Consider the following 19,831-nt stretch of genomic DNA (forward strand, 5'->3'; position numbering starts at 1 on the left):
TTGTCTTTGATTCTAAAAGAAATTCAAATATTTTTGTGGGCCCTAAAATATCGTAGGCACTAGGCCGCAACACCTGTGCCTAGTGGATAAGTCCCCTTGAATTCAGATCTTCTGCTTTTCCAGCCCGTATGTTTTCCTCTATGCAATGCTGCCTCCCAGAGCCCGGGAGGGAGCCAAGTCAGCTGCCAGCAACAGACAGAATCAGAGCCGGAGAACTGGGCCTCCAAGGCAAGGGGCCACAGGGGAGGTCCCTCTTCAGCAGGTGGGCTGTGCTGCCAGATTAACGAAAGCCACTTCTTTTTTTTCTTTTTAAAAAAATGTATCTTTATTGATTTCAGAGAGAGGAAGGGAGAGGGAGAGAGAGAGAGAAACATCAATGATGAGAGAGTCATTGATTGGCTGCAGCCCGCAACCCGGGCATGTGCCCTGACTAGGAATCAAACCCTGATTGCCTGGATCCTAGGTCGACGCTCAACTGCTGAGCCACTCCCGGCTGGGCTAAAGCCACTTCTTGTCAAGGTGTTCCCAAGAGAGGGCTGACTCCTGCCTCTTTGATAGCGTTCTAGGGCCAACTCACCTACCTCACTGTAGCCCCGACCCTTTCTCTTCACTCTCCCTGGAGTAATCCCAGCAAAAAACACTTTTCTGTTACAGAAGACCAACTGTGTACTGAGAACTTTATATGCATTACGTTACTGAGTCATCAAAATATACTTATGAAATAGGAAATACTGTCTCCATTTTACAGAGGAGGAACTAACCCAGGAAAGCCAAGGGCTCTTGACACTGACACCACATGGCAATGTACTTCCTATATTGGTTTGAGGAACTCGACATAACTCCTCCTGCCCTCATCGAACTCCAGTGCTTTCCTTCTAGAAAGAGTGATTCAGCCAGCCCTAGAACAGGTTGTGTATGAGATGGGCTTAGAACTTCTTGTCCACATTGTTCATCTCTAGTTTGGGATGCACCTTTGAATATCCCAACCAGGGACAGGAGGTTGATGGAAGACCTATGGTCTCATCAGGCAATTAGGGGAAGACATAGGATCAGATTAGGTTCCAACAGTAAGAGCAGCCCAGCTTCTCACCCAAGTTGGGCAAGACCAGCGGGATGAACCTTAGGTTCCTTTTCTTAGAAGACTGGTGCTGCCCTAGAATTCTGAGAACTCTTTGTCACTGTGGCATGCGTTTAAAAGGGAGAGAGCTAGGAGACAAGCAGTAATCAGACCTCTCAGATCAGGCCTAGGCACACATAAGGTTTGTGTGAGAATTAGAAAAGGGCTACCCCTCTGCATGGCTTATTTATGAAAGGACACCCCAGGAAGCCTTATACATTTTTTTAAATGTCCCTTTCTCTTGGCTGCATAACCCCGTGCCAGGACTCAGGCTTGACGTGGGGACAGGCTGGATTGTTTCCCACTCCCTGCTCAGCAGGACCTAGGACCCATCAGAGGGGCCTATCTCAAGTCATAGCCCTCTGTCGGGTTCCCCACCGTCCACATTCTAGAAACTCCAGGATTTCCAGATGACATCCAGTATTTTCTGCCTTTGAAGAGAAGAATCTAGATTGACCTCAGAAATATCTGTTTAATCTTTGTGGTGTAGGCCAAACTGTGGACGATGGAGGTTCAGACCTTGCCTTAGACGAACTCCTTAACTTCCACAGGCCTCAGTTTTTCCACCTCGAAAATGGGGCTAATAAAAACAACCCTGCTGGGATGTTTCAATGGATGGACTGCACAGAACACAATGCTGTTACACAGTAGGTCTGCAACACCATGTGGCCCATGCCCTTCGTGCAGCGGGACCTGCAGGATACCCACAGTGGATCTTGTACACGCAGTCCCCACAACTCCTGCAGGCTGGGAGGTGAGGGGCCCAGGCTAGCCCTCTCCTCCCGGCTCCTGCAACACCTCAAATACAGGCAGGGTGGCGGGGCCCGCGAGGCCAAGGAGCGCCGCACTGCAGCCACCTGCGCCGCGCCCGGCGGAGGGCGCGCTTCCTTGCGCCCGGGACGCAGGCGACACCCGGCTGCGAGAGGCGGCGGGGCCGGCAGGGTAGCGCGCCCGGCGGCCAGCAGCGAGCAAGGAGTTAAGCGGGCCGGAGGCAGGGCGCCTGTCAGACGCGAGCATGTGCAGTTTGCTCCGCATCCGTACTATGGGTGAGTGCCGCCGCCGCCGCCGCCGGGGGCTCCGCTTGGCCCGGGCAGCGGCGGCCGCAGCCCCCCGGCCCCCGCGGCGGGCGCCGGCACACAATGCGGGACTAGGCGCGGCGCGGGAGGCCCGGCGGCGTGGGGGAGGCACGGCCGGCAACTCGCGCGGGGGGAGCCCGAACGCCGGGCGTGGGGGCGGGGAGCGGGCGGCGCAGGAGAGCGCCCGAGTCCCGGCGCGGGAGGAGGAGCGGGAGGGAGCCGGCGGAACCGCGCTCCTGGCCGCACCTGCGCCCGGCAGGGGGCCGGCCCAGCCCTGCCCCTGCCCGCGCCCCTGCCCGCGGCCCCGGCCCCGCAAGGTAGGTGCCCCCCGATGCCCGCAGAGAGGCCTTTCCGCCGCCCGGAGAGGTGGCCGCGCGGGGCGGCCAGCGCGGTGTGTGGAGGTGCGGGCGACGGTGCGGTGATGGGGAAGAGCAGGGAGACCGGGCTGGGGGCGCTGCCCCATCCCGCTTCCTCTTTGCTTTCGGTTTCGAAGCGGCTGCCCCGGCTGGAGAGCTAGCTGCAGATTAGGTGGTGCGCCCCGGCTTGGATTCCCTGAGGGGGATGGGCGCACAGGGGGGCGTGTTGGGGAAGGGGTGCCTGTTGGCAACTTTCCCCGCCTGAAAACAAAGGGGCATGGAGAAGATGCTGGGGAAGGGGCCAGTCGGGGATCTCGGCGGCGGAAGGTTGACACCCCCTTCCTGCGGGCGGAGAGCACCCCATGAGGCCGCTTCGGGAGGGCGAAGGGGGACGCCAGTCTGGGTGGAAGTTAGGGAGCCAGGGCTTGGGAGTGGAAACCACAGACCTTCCTTAGTTTGAGGCTGAGGACTTTCCAGAAGGGGAGGGAACCGTCCAAGATGATCCTGCCGCCTTCTCTCCGGGATGCATGGAAAAACTAGGTGATAGTGGACAGCATAGCCGGGGGCCCAGCCCAGCCCCCGGCCGCCAGCCCTGGCTGCCCTCTCTGAGCTCCAGCCCTCGGTGGGAGATGCGGGGCGGGGATGAAGGCCATGTCATCCCAGTTCATGGCACGGGCCTCTTTCCCGCGGGTTTTCCTTTCCGGCTTTCTGTGTATGCTGGGTCAGAAGCTGACCCCTTCCCTTCCTTCTCAGGACTATGCCTCCCTTTTCTCCACAGTTTCCTGGGGGGTGGGGGGGGATGTTCAGTTGCCTCAGGAGCAGAGCCTAGGGTGGCAGGTGGTTCAGATGCTGCTTCATGCCCTCTCAGGAGGAAAAGAGCTGGACCCTGGAGGAGCTGGGCCAGTGTAACCTTGGGGGCTCTGCTTAACAATTCTCCTGTGTTCTCAGCAGTTAGTAACAAATGAGCTGTTACTCTGGCCTTCAGACTTGGGTCATCAGGAGGCCTGGGTTCTGTCTTTGCTGTAACCAGGAAGAAAGATCAAAGGGAGGGCTGAATGGCCTGCCCTGGGGGTGGTACAGTGTCTTTCTCTCTGGAAAAACAATGGGCCAGGTTCCAGGTCCCGATCTTGTGTCTTCAGGAATGAGGTGCCTCCAGCTCCCAGCCACTTGCATGTGACCACCGGCTTCTATCCTGTGGCAGCACTGCCCGTTGCCTTTCATTTCCTCAGAAAGGACAGCCCTTTGAGAGTTGGGTTTTCCCCTGGTTTCAAGGCAGAGAGCTACATCTGCTTGCCTGTGGAGACAGAAGGTACTGGGGCGGGGGTAGGAGGGGTAGCTGGTCTGCTGGGTGACTCTCCTGCCTGCTCCTGTGAATGAGCTAATGATACAAGTGATTGGGCCAGGAGGGGCGTGCAGGACCTTGGTCTAGAGAGGCATGGAACAATGGACCGAGATGAGGCTTGGCCTTCCATAGAGCTTTGAATTTGGGGACAGAGATGGGTAAATGGAAGACAGCGGGCCCTGGACCAATGTATTTATCTGGTCCTTGGAGGGAAATGACAAGCTGATTTAGTGTTGACTTTGGTCACTTAAAGATATAGGAGTGAGGGATGTTTCAGGACCACTAAGGGGCAGCAGGAGAAAAAGAAGTCTCCTGAGCTATAGATCTGTGATCCTGGAACTATGGCTGGAGTCAGATGCAGGTTCTAGACCAGAGAGCACCACCAGTCCCACTTCTAGGGCCCTTTCCCTCTAAATGGGCAGGGTTGATATTGCTTAGCACCCCCATTGGCTTTGTCCCAAGCTCTTTATTCAGAGCTGAGGATTGTTCCTCAAATGTATTGAATGTAACATGAGGGTAATGATATGGGGTCCTGACCCCTCCACCCCCAATGATAAGAAAAGGGGATTTTCCATAGATCGTTCCTCAAATGTACTGACTATAACATGGGAAAATGATACTTCCTCTGATTCCCTCTTTTAAAGTGATGAGGCATGAATTTTTATATTTATAAAGTGATTTAAGAGCCTCAGGTCCCTGAATGAAAGATGTCAAATGAGTTAGGGAGCCTTATACTGTGTTTATTTCACTTGTATCAGATTTACATATTGTTTCTAAAGGGAAGGGTGTCATTTTGCAGGAAAGGGCTGAATTACAGCTTTTGTGATAGGGAAAGTTCAGTGTCAGTTTTAAAAGTACAGTTTTTAATCAGAAAGGTACTTGCTGTAGCACATGGACAGCGATTGTTTTTCTGTCTGCCTCTGCTCTCCAGAGATCTTTGAGCTCCTTCTTAGTAGGATTTTTCCAGGTAGACAGGGTCCAGTCTGGATGTCAGGGACAGTAACCCTCCAAGCTCTGAGAAGGGTCTCTGATGATGTTGGGGACACTAATGTTAGAAGTTGAGACCTGGGTGAGGGCAGTAAAGTGAAGCTGCTTGGCCTTATCAGCAACCATATAAGATCTGGCTGTCCTTGAGGGAAGGGAAATCTAACCCTCCAACAACAGCCTGGCTGTTTTCAAATTTGTATCTCTTTACTTTTCTCCTCCCTCCTCCCCTCACCCCTCAATTTACAGACAAAGCTGTTTGGGTTTTATTTTTTCATTGCAGGAACATTCCTTTTAAGGTGTGGATAATTTCTTACTTGGCAAACTCTTCAGCTCTTTTTGTGGCAACACCTGGCTGAGGAGGGAATGTTGGAAAGGATTCTGATGTTTTGAGCAGGAAGAAATTCAGCCTTTCTGGTCAGGTCTTCTGCTTTCTCCACCACCACCAATCAGAGGCTTCGTATTTGAAAAGTAAAGTGTAAGCTGATTTCTGGGGACGCGCCAGGAGGTGGCACTTTTGGTTATGATTTCCCTTGAGGGAAACTGAGTCACGTTGAGAGTGCACTGGCTGTGGTTTGACTGAATGTCTGTATTGGGGAAGTGTTCCTTTCCTGGGATTTAAGAATGTTTGGACTCAAGTACTGGAAGAGACCTAGGGGTTATACTTTTTCATTATGAGACAAAGATGCAATGATGGAATTTAGGCACCCATGTGCTTGGTTTCAGATATACGCTGGCCTCAGACTTTGAGCTGTGGGATGTCCTGTTCTGCTGCAATTTAAGGAAAAAGTGTGGTTTTCACCCCTGCAGTTCACATCCATAGATAGATGTGATCTGTCACATTCCCAGATAAAAAGGAGGCCCTTCTCCCCTCCCTTTGCTCACATCCATCTTGCAGGAATGGACTCCTGCTCTCTTCCACACTATGGCTGTCTGTCCTCAAGGTTCAATTTAACATCAGTTGCCCTCTGTATAATTTAGTGGGGTCGAGGTCACAGAGTGATATTGGCCCTCTGCTCCTTTGAACGATGGTTCTGAAAGGTAACTTTTCACCCTCCGTTGATGTTGGTGCTTCCACCTTTGGGGTCAGTCACAATCCAGTGTGGCAATTTGAGGAGTAATCAAAGTCATTGCCAAGTCCTGTTGTGAACATCGAGCTCCCAATTATCCTTTACTCCGATGGCTCCCCAGCAGGGAGTTTGGTATCTTTTCAGGGCTCTTGGCTCCCAATGTGCCTGGTATTGTAGAAGGGACAGCATCCTTGAATTGAGGGCACACAGTTTATATGGACAGGACTTGGGTCCTCAGATTGCTCCTTCCTGCTGCTCCATCCTCTAGAAACATGGTGGTTAAAAAAAAAAGAAAATTTAAAAAAAGACTTGCATGGTCAAATTCTAACTCAGTATAGGGAGATGTGATAGATTGGGGGCTTAAATCAGAGTGCACTTTTGGCCATTACTTTCCACGCCAGAAGCCCTGCAGTCAGAACGCACTAGCTATTTCTGACTGCTTCCGTGGTTGGACATGAGTGACAAATGCCTTCTAGCTGGTTCATTCATTCATTGTTTCCTTTCAGTTTTTAAGAGACACCCTGTCACATGAGTTTCTGGAATGTTTCCTTTCTCTCAGAAAGGTCACTCAGCCTGAGTTTTCGTAAGGCCTTGACACTGGCCCCGAGGAGCGAGGGATGCCAGCCAAAAAGGAGATTGAAGGGCCACAAAGAGAGGATTCTTTTCTGAGCTTCTGAGGGGTGATTCATGCTTCAAGATAAAATGTGCTTCCTGGGGCTTCATGGTTTCGTGGCTTGCACCATTGGTAGAGGGCCAGGCCCTGGTGCAGCAAGAAGCCCACCTTGTAGACAATAACTGCAGTTCTTTGGAGCAATGGTGGGGGCCTATATTTAGCCCACTGCCAACCCCATCTTCTTTTTTACTGTTGTCCTTAGACAAACCCCATTTTAGTCTTTGGTCCCTAGGATCCCCCTCCCTCTTATTCCCAATCAAAAGTGCCTTTCCAAAGCTAGAAATAAGGCAGCCAGGGCATTGGTCTTACTTTCGTCTATCTTCTTAAATGTGGATGAAAAATATCATCACTACTGGACAACACAAGCAAGCAGCAGCTCCAGATTTTTAAAAAAATGTTTTATTGATTTTAGAGAGAGAGGAAGGGAGAGGGAGAAAGAGAGAGAGCAACATCGATGTGAGAGAGAAACATTGATTGGTTGCTCCCCCCCAAGGACTGGGGATCAAACCCACAACCTGGGCATGTGCCCTGACCTGGAATCGAACGGGCAACCTTTCAGTGCATGGAATGTCACTTAAGCAAGTGAGCCACCATGGGCCAGGACAACAGCTCCAGATTTTTGTTTTTTAATTTGTGTTTTTGCCAGCCATTAAAAGGTGATGACCTTTCTAGTCTGATCTGTAGAAGCCTTAAAGGTTTCATATAGCCTACATGGTTTTTAGCACATGGTGAGGGCTTATTAAATCATCAGCTGTGGTACTTGGATGTGATCAGATCCCCATATTTCTAGGTCATTGGGCAATGACGCTATTTGTGTAGGAGCTGACGGGTGGTAAAGGATTCTGCAATGAGAAAACCTGGGATCCCTTCCTGACTCACTTGTATGACCTTGGACAACCCATGTCAGCCCTCTGATACTTAATTCCACAAATGGAGCTTCAGCTGGCTTCAGAACTCATAGCAATAATAACAATAACAGCCACCATTTATTGAATACTTACTATATACCAGGCACTGGGCTAAGCACTTGATATATGTTCTTCTTTCATAGCAATGAGATAGCTACTTATTTATCCCCATTTTACAGCTAGAAAAACTGAGGGTCTGAAAGTTAAAATGACTGCACATGTCCCACAGCTAGCATGCGTCTAAGTGGGATTTGAACTGAGATCCGTCTGATTTCATTGTGTTCTATGGATTGTATGCTGGGGAGAAGGTAAAAGTGGAAGTAGTATTAGTTAAGCTATAAGAAGGAGAGCTTATGTGGATTAAACACAGCTAGTTAAATGGAGTTGGAATTCCAGATTCTTATTTGATAAAGATCCCAGTGAATGTTCGGGAAGAAGAGAGAAGTCAATACCCTGCATCGGGGAAGTAGACCAGATAGCCTGGGAGTTACCGTAAGGAGAAGAGACTTCCTGTTTGACATAGGATGTATCTCATAAACCCCATTTCATTTTGATGCCATTTGTTTTCTCTTGCTTAACAGGCTCTCTGGGCAGCATTTTTCTTTCTGTCACCCTATTGTCACTAGTCATAGCAGCTTATCTTCCCAGATTCTTGACTCCACTCATCCTCCAACCTCATTTCTGGGCCTTCCCCTGCCCGTTATTACAGTTTGGCTGTGGAGACCTAATTATGACTTTGGGTCCCAGGTACACTCTACAAAGTACAGCAGACTATCCCATTCTCCTGAGAAAGGATTTGTGGCCACTGATTACTCCCTTCGAAGGTGATCAACTGGTTCATTGAGATGATTCTCATTTCTTTACCCTTTTTTCTTTCAGGCAAGTTAACTCTGAGGCTCTTCTACCATTTTGAGGTGTGTGTGGAAGAAGAATGAAGGTTGGGGTGGTGGCCTGGAGGAGGTGAGCTGACCCCCTTTGAGAGTTAGCATGATGGGGTACAGTGGGGCATTGTGCTAGGGGTCAGGGGGTTGGGCTCTTGTATCAGCTCAGTGACTCTGGGCACATGACATGAGTTCCTCTAGTTTCCTTATTCTGATGACCGTTTAATCGAGGCAGCTGAGAGCTGTGTACTCTCTACCTCCTAAACTGTGGAAGCACCCCTTGTATCTTGTCTTAAACTTCACACACACCCCTTACATTCCAACTGCCTAAGTGAAGGCAGCAGGGAATTGGTGCAGTGGTGTGTTTTACATTCTGCATTTGGACTTGGCAGACTCCACGGACTGGTTTGGCCCAGGATCCACCCAGGGCTCCAGGACTTAGGGACATTGGCTGATGCTTTCCAGGTGACTCAGTGTCGTGAGAGCGTGCCTCTTCTCTGCTGCCTTTGCTCTGGCCTAAAAGAGCAAGATCACATCATAAACTCAGCTTAGGAACTAACTCAGGGAATCACAGCTTTTCTGTGCATGCACTTGAGCCATCTGGATTTCCCTTTGAACAAAGCCATTTGTCCAAGGACTCTTGGATTCTGCTATCCGTTGATACATCTTCTATTTTCTTTTTTCTTTAAATATATCTTTATTGATTTCAGAGAGAGGAAAGGAGAGGGAGAGAGAGATAGAAACATCAATGATGAGAGAGTCATTGATGGAGCCCACAACCCGGGCATGTGCCCTGACCAGGAATCGAACCCCGATCGCCTGGATCCCAGGTCGACGCTCAACCGCTGAGCCACGCCCGGCCGGGCTCTATTTTCATTTTATCATATTCAGAGTTGAGGAGCAAATGAATTCCCACCGAACCCACCAAACTAATCTTTTCTCTCCCTTCTGGCCTTGCTGTTTTCCTTAGTTCTTTATTGCCCTTTATCAATTATTTCTTTCCTTTTAATATATCTTTATTGATTTCAGAGAGAGGAAGTGAGAGGGAGAGAGAGAGATAGAAACATCAATGATGAGAGAGTTGTCATTGATCGGCTGCTTCCTGCATGCCCCGGACCGGTGATCAAGCCCGCAACCCGGGCATGTGCCCTGATGGAATCAAACCGCAATCTCCCGGATCCTACGTTGACGCTCAGCCGCTGAGCCACACCTGGCCCGGCTTATATACCAGTTATTTCTAATGGTGGTTACTATACCAATGGGAATGTGAGAGATAATTTTAGTTGGTACAGGGATAAACATTCCATTTTAATAACTATGTTTCTAATTAGTATAAAGAAACATGACTCATTGGGATGTGTTCATAAAGTGACTTAATTTTGTCTCCTACTGTCCCTTTATGTTTTTCAGAGGGATTAGTTCCTTCCCTTCCCTGGGATGAAAACTCAATCAGTCCCCATACCTTTTCTAGTCATTCTCATGCAGTAGAAGGTCCTCTGGCCACTTTAAGTCACAATTCAGTATTTAATGTGTCTAGTCGTTTGTCAGTGGGTTGGGAGGGACAGGAAAAGTTTCACTTGGCCAGCACTGCTGTCTGCCAGCTTCCAGCTTCCTGAGCCCAGCAGGTATTTAATGCCGATTATTTCTTTTGTGTCAAAGTTCATGGTTTCTCAGAGACTCAACCCCCAACCTCCCACCCCTGCAATTGCTGGGACCATTCACTGCTGTTTGTCTTGAAAAGAGCAAATTATCCTGTATTCTAGATCATTGTTCTTTCCTTAGCCTCTAAAATGCAGTGGTTCACCTTCAGCCTCTTTCGACTAAAGTCCTTTAGTCTGTCTGAGGGGCCCTTTTGGACAAGGGGCCTCTGTTGCATGTGGCCCATGCAAGTCCAAGGAAACAATCACACATTTTTTGTGGTAACAGTCCACCCCTAGTGAACCTGGGAATGCAGGCCAACCCCCAGCTCAGCCATTTCCCTTGGCTCCTCCAATAGCAAATGGCCAGGTTATGTCTCATACCTTGGGTGTTTCAGGTGATGATCAGATGACAGTGCACCCTGTCCTAGTTGCAGGGTCAGACATCAAGTTTCTGGAGTAGTCCTGTGGAAGCCCCTCTTACCAGCTTGGGAGCGTCAGATCTGTTGTACTTGGTGCCTTAGTTAAGACTTTCAATTTAACCTCTTGTTATATGTGTATTATCAAAGCCATAACTGTCACCCTAGCCAGTTTGGCTCAGTGATTAGTGTTGGCCCTCAGACTGGAGGTTCCCAGGTTTGATTCTGGCGTGTCCCTGGGTTGCAGGATGGATCCCCAGCCCCAGCCAGGAGCGTGTGTGGGAGGCAACCAATCTATGTGTCTCTCTCAATCAGTGTTTCTCTATCTCCTCTCTCTTTCTCTCTCTCTCTCTCTCCCTTCCACACTCTCTGAAAAGCAATGGAAAAAATATCATTGGATGAGGATTACAAAAGCAAAACAAAAAGCCTTAACTGTCAAAGAAGCCCGTGACTTCATGGTTATTACTGCTTAGGATAAGGCTACAGTATATACTTAACTAAAAAGGTTAACAACATCTAACATTTATTGAGTACTTAGAATGCTAGATACTGTTTTCAGTACAATAAACACCCCCTTTTATTTAACCCTCATGAGAGAGGTACCTGTATTGTCTCGATTTTACAAACGAGTAAACTGAGGCAAAGAGAGCTTAAGCAGCTTGTCCAAGGTCACAGAGTTGGCAACAGCCCAGATTCAGATGGAGAGAATCTCACCCCAGAGTGTTCAGTTTTAAATCACTGCACTCTGTCTCTTCTCACAAGGGCGGTAGGCAGCCATGATCAGTCACAAAGGCAGGAGGCGAATGATTGGGAAATGCTGCCTTAGGACTTGTCGGTTCTCCACTCTGGCATTCAGGCTCTCCATGCATCATTTTTACCCGCTTTCCCAACACTCCTTCTGTGCCCTTTACCTGATCCTAATCCACATGCCTGGCTAAGCTGCCAGGCACATGCCCACCCCGTATCTCATATCATTTTCCTGCCCAGACAGCCCTCGTCTGCTTTGCTGGCTCCCCAAACCAAGGTTCTTTGTAAAGTTGGAGCTCATTCTTTGCTGCAAAGGTACATTGGGCCAAAACCACTTCAGCTGGGATCTTTGACTCCTCTCCTAATTTCATCACTGAATTGGCAACGATTATGCGAGGAGCATGCGGAAGGAGCAGTGAAGGCCCTGGCCAGGTAGCTCAGTCGGTTAGAGCATTGTCCCGATACGCCACGGTTGCAGGTTCAGTCTTCAGCCAGGGCACATACAAGAAGCAACCGATGAATGCGTAAGTAAGTGGAACAACAAATTGTTGTTTCTGTCTCTCTCCCTTTCTCTCTCTCTCCAAAATCAATCAACAAAATTTTTTTTAAAGAAGAGCAGTTAGCTAACCCAGATTCTGATCTCTTTCTGCCGTTAACTGCCCGGTTTCATCATTTTTAAAGTGTGCGTGTGGATTAGTTCCCTTTAGTTGTCAAAATTCTATGATACGTGTTTACCTTCTTGTCCCTACACCTTCTAAGCTCTTGAGGGCTGGAACTGTGTCTTGTATGTCAGCACCTGCCGACTCTGCCCAGGGTTTGAGGTATAGAAGGTGTTTAATAATAGCAGTTGGCTGGCTGGTGGGAAATACTGTTGTAAGTCAGCTCTGGGCTTGACCAACTTTTAGAAATCGCCTTCTGGGGGATCACTGGTGAGGACTTTGGAGTTGTTTTTTCTGCATAAGTTTATAACAAAAGTTTTGGGTCCAATCTGCTGCCTTTCTTTCTATAAGAAAGCGAATGTAGTGCTATTAAGACTCACACTTCTTTAGCTATAGTTTCAAAATCCATGACGGCCTAAAACTGAAAGCTTTTCTTTAACTTGCATGTTGGCAAAACCTGACCTGGACTAATGTGAGGCCACTGGTTGTCTGTTCTGCGGAGTGTGAACATTCATAGATGTGGCCGCAGAAATGTTCATGTGTTTGATTGGGGGGGGGGGTGCTGCCCTAGACCCTGCTGTGGGGCTATGTAATCTGTGAGATGTGCTCTACATTACCTTTTTAAAAACTCCTGCATTGCAAAGGTTTCAGATAGGGGACTGTGTGGTGTTTCTCCACAGAGGTGCGATTGGCACCGGGGGTGGGATAGGGCTTCGTTATGTGGGACTCTTTCAACATCACAGAACCTCACCTGACCCTGCATCGTTGGTCTGGCCCTAATCCTGGCCTTGGTTCCAATGCAGCTACAGCCTGTACCTGAGTTGACCAATTTGATTTTGTAAAATATTGCATGACGATATCATGTATCTGGATTACTAAGCTATTTTGGGCACACCTTAAGTTTAAATTTTGTGCCTGAAGCAGATGGTTCTCTTGCCTCACCCTAGTCAGTCCTGGCCCTGCATGACTCTTTTTCTCTTCCCACTACCTTGTCTCTGAGATGAACTGGTGTGCCCTCAAGATGGATGGTACCTGCTGGGTGTCCCTGTTTCGATGTAACATGGTTGGGGTCCCTGTTGGCCCCTTAGCCGAGTCAGCTTCCCAGAGGGACTTGCAAGTTGGTTCCTGGATGTACTTCCTACGTGTGGGTGCATCTTTGGAGCTCTAATGAGCCTGGTTCCTCTACTCCCTTCTGGGAAGTGATGCAAATACTCATTTGAAAGTGTATCTGCTTGTTAATTCCTACAGCTGCTCTGACCTGATGTTTAAAAAAATTTTTTTTAATATACTAGTGCTCTTGGAAAAATATGAAAACAATATAAAAATGTACAATGATGGGATCTAATATGTTCTATTGTGTTTATTTTTTATTAAGGAAAGCGAGAGGAGGGGAGATGAATGGTGACTGTTAGTGGAAGAGCCTACTCAGAAAGCCGTTTCTGGCCCTCCCATTGGCACTCCAAGCCAGCAGGCTACCCCCTCCTTTCTCCCTAGGCCCGTGCATCCTCAGTTTGGAGAGGGCACATGAGTCAGTTAGCTATCTTCTCTTGATTGAAGGACACACTTTCCCCCCACTTTGTTCCTGTTTGGCCGTGATGGGCATGCCCATGGGACTTAATGCCTCCACATCCCCACCATTAAATAACCAGCCCCTCGCAGAATCCGAGCCCTGAGTATTTCTGGCCTGCCTTTTTAACCTATTGGAGGTCCTCGGAGATCATTTCTCTATCCCTATGCCTGTCCACAATTCCTCACGATGTAGCATTTTCCATAAATACACTTCCTTATGCATCCTCTTACAAACTGTTTACTCATCTCATCCATTAAGAAGATACTCCCCAGACCGAGCCTGGCACCTATTGCTTTGGCTTCTTCTAAACACATCTTTGCCTCTGGACATTGAACCATTTCTCATTGCCCTGGCCCCTGCAGATTGACTTGTGGTCTTGTACGTATTGTCATTAGGCTGGAAAATGCTGAGATAGGGCATAATTTAAATTAATCGTATAAATGAAATTTCCCAAAGGTGCCCAATTAGTTTTCTTAAGCCCCATAGACTTACCATGTTGTCAGTATACCCACCCACGAGCTTCATGTGGGTATCTTGTTAGAGACCATTGAGTTTATCCCGTGGGATTGATCATGTGAAGCCAGACTGATTCTGCTCACCCCTGCATTTCCCTCAGCACCACAGTTTCTCTTGCTTCTAGGGGCACATGGTGTTTGGGATGGTGCCCCCTTTATATTTAGCAAATATTTATAATGCCTCCTAATTACCCTGAGCAGAATTCATAGATAATATGATCTACCTATTTACATAAGTTTAAAAATATCAATAAAATGCCTTAATTGTAATAGAAGAGAGAAGTACAGAACAAGTTAGTTACACAATATCACATTTCCTAAGATATACTTGCTTGAGTATGACTACACGGAAGCCAGAAGGAAGGAGTCAGATGCTGGAACCTGTACATAGAATCACTGAGAAGAATGTAACAGCCACAAATATCCACAAGATGCAGGTGTGTTGTGTGGGTGACTCGAATACCAGGGGAGGTGCTGCTGAGGTCGACATGATTTTCCAAAATGGGGAACCACGCTTGGTAGAGTTCCAAAGAACAGAAAGTATGGTATCCCCTCAATTTGTACTCTAATGGCTTTCCTGGACAATTCAGTATATGTTAAAACCAAGCAAAATTCCTCTGTGTTTATTTTAGACAGGGAGTTCGGTTCCAGATGCAGATAATTACAAATGGGCTTTTCGCCTCTGACCAGTGGACCATTCTAAAGTCATGTGAGAGAGTCCTTTTGTGGCTGCTGTGGGATTGCAGGGCGTCTGGCAGTACCTGTCGCATTCCCTATCCACCGTGGGGCTGATAGAGGGTCCTCCCCCTATCCCAGGGATGGCCCCATTAAGAACTGCTGGTCTGGAAGGACCAGGACCAGAAACTAGAAGACCTGTGTCCTGGGTCTGCCCCAATATTTATGTGACCTAAACTACGTACATCAGGGTCCCCTATCTGTAAAGGGGATTTAATGACACATGTGTCCTGCTGGCCTTTGGGACTGTGGCTCATTGTGCTCCCTTCCTTGACCTCAGGATAGCCAGAACACCCATGTGTGCCCCACAGCGTATATCCCAGTGACAAGCTCTCCCTCGCTGCAGTTTTAGCATTTAAACATCCTTGGGTCTCTCTTACCTAGTAAAGCAAATTTCTCAAGAGTTATCCATATGTACTGTCTCAGTTACCACCCTTTGCAGTCACTCCTCCTTCCTAAATGGTCCCCAATGACCTCTGCTGCTAAATCTCTCAGTCCCTGTCTGACTTGCCTCTGCAACTGACCACCGCCCCAAACTCTCCTGCCCCCTCTTTCCTGACAGGGTCCTTTCCTGGGTGCCCTGCCTCCCTGGCCCTTCCTCAGGCCCCTTCATAGAACCTCGTCCTCTGCCAGCCCTGGGTGGCACCCCTCACTCCCCAGCGTGCTCCCCCTTTGTGCTGCTCCACCTAGCTGGGGTCCCAGGCCTGCCCAGCCTGGAGTCCCTTGGGCATCTCAGACTTGGAGCATCTGAAACGCAGCAGCTCCTCTGGTATTCTGCTCTCAGGGGACGACACTGCCATCGCCCAAGTCAGAAGTCAGGTGTCGTTCTCCACGCCTCCCTCTCTCTCGCCCCGTCCAACGAATCCCTCACCCAGTCCTGTCAGTCCTGCTTTTTTAAGAGCTTTGAGTCTTCACTGATTTGAGTTGGCTGCTTGACCCTTGTTGGCATTTAGGATTGCAACTTCTACTTACTCTTCGGGCTGGATGAAAACCTTTTGAGGCCCTCAGCACTGACCAGGGCAGGGTCCTGTAAGTAATTAAAAATATATTAACAGAGTTCTAAGTTATAATAGGAAATCATGGCTTTAGAAACAACAAAATGTTCTTGTGCAATGAAGCCACAAGAGTTTCCTTTCCATGCTCTCTCATTTTCCCTTCTTTGAAATAATTTTCTTTGGTGCCCCATCATGGGTGGTACCCTAAGCATGTGTCTAGTGGTCAGGTGGGCAACCCAGGGCCAGTTAGAGCGTCAGCTTCTTGTGGCCGGGGCTTGGGTCTTCGCCTCCGTGGTACATGGTGACGTGACACAGACACTAATTACTTAATGAACATGTGAATGAATGCATGAATCATGAGATGGACTCGAAAATACTTAAGTAAAAAGCAGTGTAGCCAGAATGCAAGTTATCATTATTAGCTTTCTGGTGTTTGATAGTACAGTGGAATTTCTAAGATTTTATCTTTCCAATGTGTTAAAAACAACCAGCACCATGGTTGTGCTTCAGCTTTCATACTCCAGCCTGCTTAGCATTACATAGTCTGCACATGAAAGATGCATATAAGGATTTCTGAATTAATAAGTAAATGATTCCCCTTAGCCCACAGTGAGGCTGCTTAAAGAGACTCAGTCTGGCTGTGAGTTATTTAAAGTGACCTCACCCAGCTGTGATGGAAGAGAACCTGGGAGGGAGGCGTGCCTGTGTGTGTGTGGGGGGGGGTTACTTTGGGGTTACACTGGTGATGGGGATGGATGGGATGGTGGTGTGGGAAATGGGCATCCACCCTTCAAAGCCCGCCTGAGACCTCAGCAGGGAGGAAGGTGACCTAAAGGCCTAGAGTCAAGCACCATGAGTGGTATTAGCCACAAAATTGGGGGAGGGGGTGAAATACCTTATAAAACCCAGAAAGCTTAATAAGTAGAACTTGCGTCATTATTATGGGCTTGTGGACATAACAGGTGTCAAAACATTTCCAGAAAATATTAGCTATATATGAGCATAGACCCGAAAGTTTAATCAGCCCTGGTATTCACAGGGAGTCCTCTTGGAAGGTTGCAGAGTTTTGAGAGGAAGGAGTAAACCCGTGAAGAAGTAAGAAAAGAGGCCAAATTGGAAGAGGAAATGTGTCCATGAGGGACATCTTGGCAGCCCTGGGATTTCTGTGTCCAGTGCAGACATGTGATGACCAGTGTCCTCCCTGGATTCACCCTGTGTCTGCTCCACACTCACCCCACCCCTGTCTAATGGAACGCGCCCCTTTGTTGTTTTTCACCCAAAACTTTTTATTTGGAAATTAATTTCAAACTTACAAAAAAGATGCCAGAATTGTGCAAAACACCCATATATTCTTTATCACTGTTTTTAATATTTTTCCTCATTTGCTTTATCTGTTATGTTTCCTCTCCCTCCCTCCCCTCCCTCCTACCCCCCCTTCTGAACCATTTAAGAGTAAGTTGGCCCTTTAAATATTTTAGTGTGGATTTCCTAAGAATAAGGATATTGCTTTACATAACCTTCAGTAAATTGAACATTGCATGATACTTTATCTAATCTGCTGGTGTATTTCGGTTTTGTCGATCGACCCAGTCATGTCCTTTGTAGCGTGTCCTGTCCAGTACAACTCTGAGTCTAGGAGCCCAGAATGCAGTTTGTTGTTGTGGCTCTTGTCTCCTTTCATTTAGAACAGGTCCTTAGCCTTTCTTTGTCTTTTATGGTATTGACATTTTTGAAGAATATAGTCTCCTTCTTCCCCTTTAAAAAAAAAAAGTTCTTTTTTTTGGATTCGTTTGATGTTGCCTCATGTTTGTTTGTTTCTGTTGCTTTGTAGAGAGAGAGGAAGGGGGGGAGAGGGTGAGAGAAACACCCATCGGTTGCTTCCCATACATGCCCCAATCCAGGATGGAACCCGCGACCTAGGCATGTGCCCTGACCAGGAATTGAACCTGCAACCTTTTGATGCATGGACGACACTCCAATCAACTGAGCCACCCGGCCAGGGGTGATGTTGCCTCAGGAGTAGACTCTGGGTTATGCATTTCCACCTGGGATACAGAAGAGTGAGGTGCGTTTTCAGTATGTTACATCCAGAGGCACTGGATGTCCATCTGTCCCTTATGTGTGAAGTTTGATCACTTGGTCAAGGTGTTGTCCAGTTTCTTCACTGCGTATTTACTATTATTATTATTTACTAATAATCTGTGGGGAGATACCTTAAGACCATGTAAATATCCTGCTCTTCATCCGCATTTCACCCCTTGATTTACCAACCTTCCCCTCTGGGTTTGTAGGTATTTCTGGATCCCACGCAGGTGTGGGAGTGCCAAGCTGTCTGGGACCAGGTGGATCCTTTAGGAGGGCGGAAGGCCTGGCTCGCCCTGCGCTGTGGTGGGCACAGCCTTGTTGAATAATCGCATTTTGACAATAGTTTTTTTCTTGCTACTCCCACCAGGAACAGAAGCTCATTTGTTATTCACTCAACTGACATATGAGAATGTTCTTACGAAAGCGCCTCAGCTTTATTTGGCCCCAGTGGGGTACAAAGAGAAGGCTGGTGCCCTCTCCATGTCTTTAAAGAACCTACCACAGAGGTGGGGAGACAAAACTTGGACTCAGTGGAAGGTAAAGGGTGTAAAAGTTATCGGTACTGTGATCCCATAGGACAGCTCAACCAGAGGTCCTGTGACCATGGAGGATTAGGTGGCCTTCAGAGTTTGGGGAAGGAGGGGTTGGGCGGGTTAATCAGGGTGCAGGGACCTTTCCTTAATTTTTTTCTGCTAACAGCCTTGTTTTGTTTCATGGATTCAGTAGCCTTCCTTGCCCCTCAGAGGATATTAATTATACTTTTAAAAACATTTCATTCTCTTGAATTTGTTCATTTTATTTTCTAGCCAGAACTTCTTTTTTCAAATTTGGTGCTTCTTTCGAGGTTTCATGTTTGTCAAATGTTTGGTGAGTCTGGGTTATGTGCTCCAGAGCCAGCCACCACTGGTTGTGGCCAGGAGGGTGGGATGCGCCTCTTGGGGACTGGCAGGAGCTGGTCCACGTGTCCCCCCTTGCCTCCCTACCGTAGTGTCCAGGGCACAAGCATGGGTAGAGAGTTGGGCAGGGGCCCACTTGCCCGGCTGCTCTAATCCACTCAGGGCTTCTCCTGGGCCTCCAGGGAAGTCCTGGCACTTACTAGCACCGTGCCTTGGGAAAGTTGTGTAACTCACAGTCGTATTTGTCAAGTGGGGATAATAATAGTGTCTCTCTCAAAGGATTTTTGTGAGGGTTAAATGGGATAATATATGCCAAAGTTCTTAGAACAATGTCTGGCCTATATATGTGCTCTAGGAATGTCTATCGTTGTTATTATTATTTCATGATTTTATTTTTTGGGTTTGTGGTTTCTCCATGTTTATTCCCATCTGCCTCCCTTCTTCAGGGAATCCATATAATTCCTTCTTGTTTTCTAAAACCATAATGGATTTGCTCTTCCTAGAAAATGCCTTTTCTGTCGTTTTCTAGGGCCTTCAGGGGAGGCAGGCATATATCCCTGGCCTGCTATCTAGAAACAGCCACACATTTCCTTCCATTTCTTTTCCTCTAACTGTGTACAAGTGTTATTGTTATCTGTAATGCGCACGTCAGGGCACGTGTGCACCAGCTCAGAGCCCAGCCTAGGGCTGGGCTCGCCTCGGGGGCTGAGTTACTGGATGCTGACTCTGTCCTGCACAGGACTGGGAGGTGATGGGTTCTCTTCTCCGCCTTGCTTGGGCTGCTTTGAAGCTGTCCTCATGAATGTAACGGGTCCTCTGTTTCCTTTGTCAAAAGGAATGTTAATTATTTTCAGCAGTCTAATTACGTGGCTAATGAGAGACTGAGTGAGATAACATTCCCTTTAATTACTCTTGCCTAAGTGCTGTTGGAAGCCGTATTTTGAGCATGTTGCAGGGCTCAGTACTTAGAGGTAGATGGAGCTGTCCAGTGAGAGACAGTGAGGAGCCAGGGTTCTGGCAAAGGCTCATGGTGAAAGGGCCCGGCTGCAGCCAGTGCCCGGCCGTGCCCAGCCAGTGTGTGCTGGCTTTCCTCTGCACCATTACTGAAAGGAAAGGGACAGTAGGATTGGGTCAGGTGCAGAGCAAACCGCATCCATCACAGCTTC

The 19,831-nt window shown here is 48.2% G+C and overlaps 1 protein-coding gene across 1 annotated transcript in view; it reads left to right on the plus strand.

Moving 5' to 3' along the window:
- Window positions 1-2,125: 2,125 nt before the first annotated feature.
- TMEM229B (transmembrane protein 229B) overlaps window positions 2,126-19,831 on the plus strand; it is a 38,089-nt gene continuing 20,383 nt past the window's right edge. Inside the window, exon 1 of the mRNA XM_087819759.1 lies at window positions 2,126-2,163. The gene's annotated coding sequence lies outside the window, so the exon portion shown is untranslated. The remainder of the gene's footprint in view (window positions 2,164-19,831) is intronic.

This window comes from Miniopterus natalensis, chromosome 1 (assembly GCF_054644295.1).
Source record: "Miniopterus natalensis isolate mMinNat1 chromosome 1, mMinNat1.hap1, whole genome shotgun sequence".
Classification (NCBI taxonomy): Eukaryota; Metazoa; Chordata; class Mammalia; order Chiroptera; family Miniopteridae; genus Miniopterus; species Miniopterus natalensis.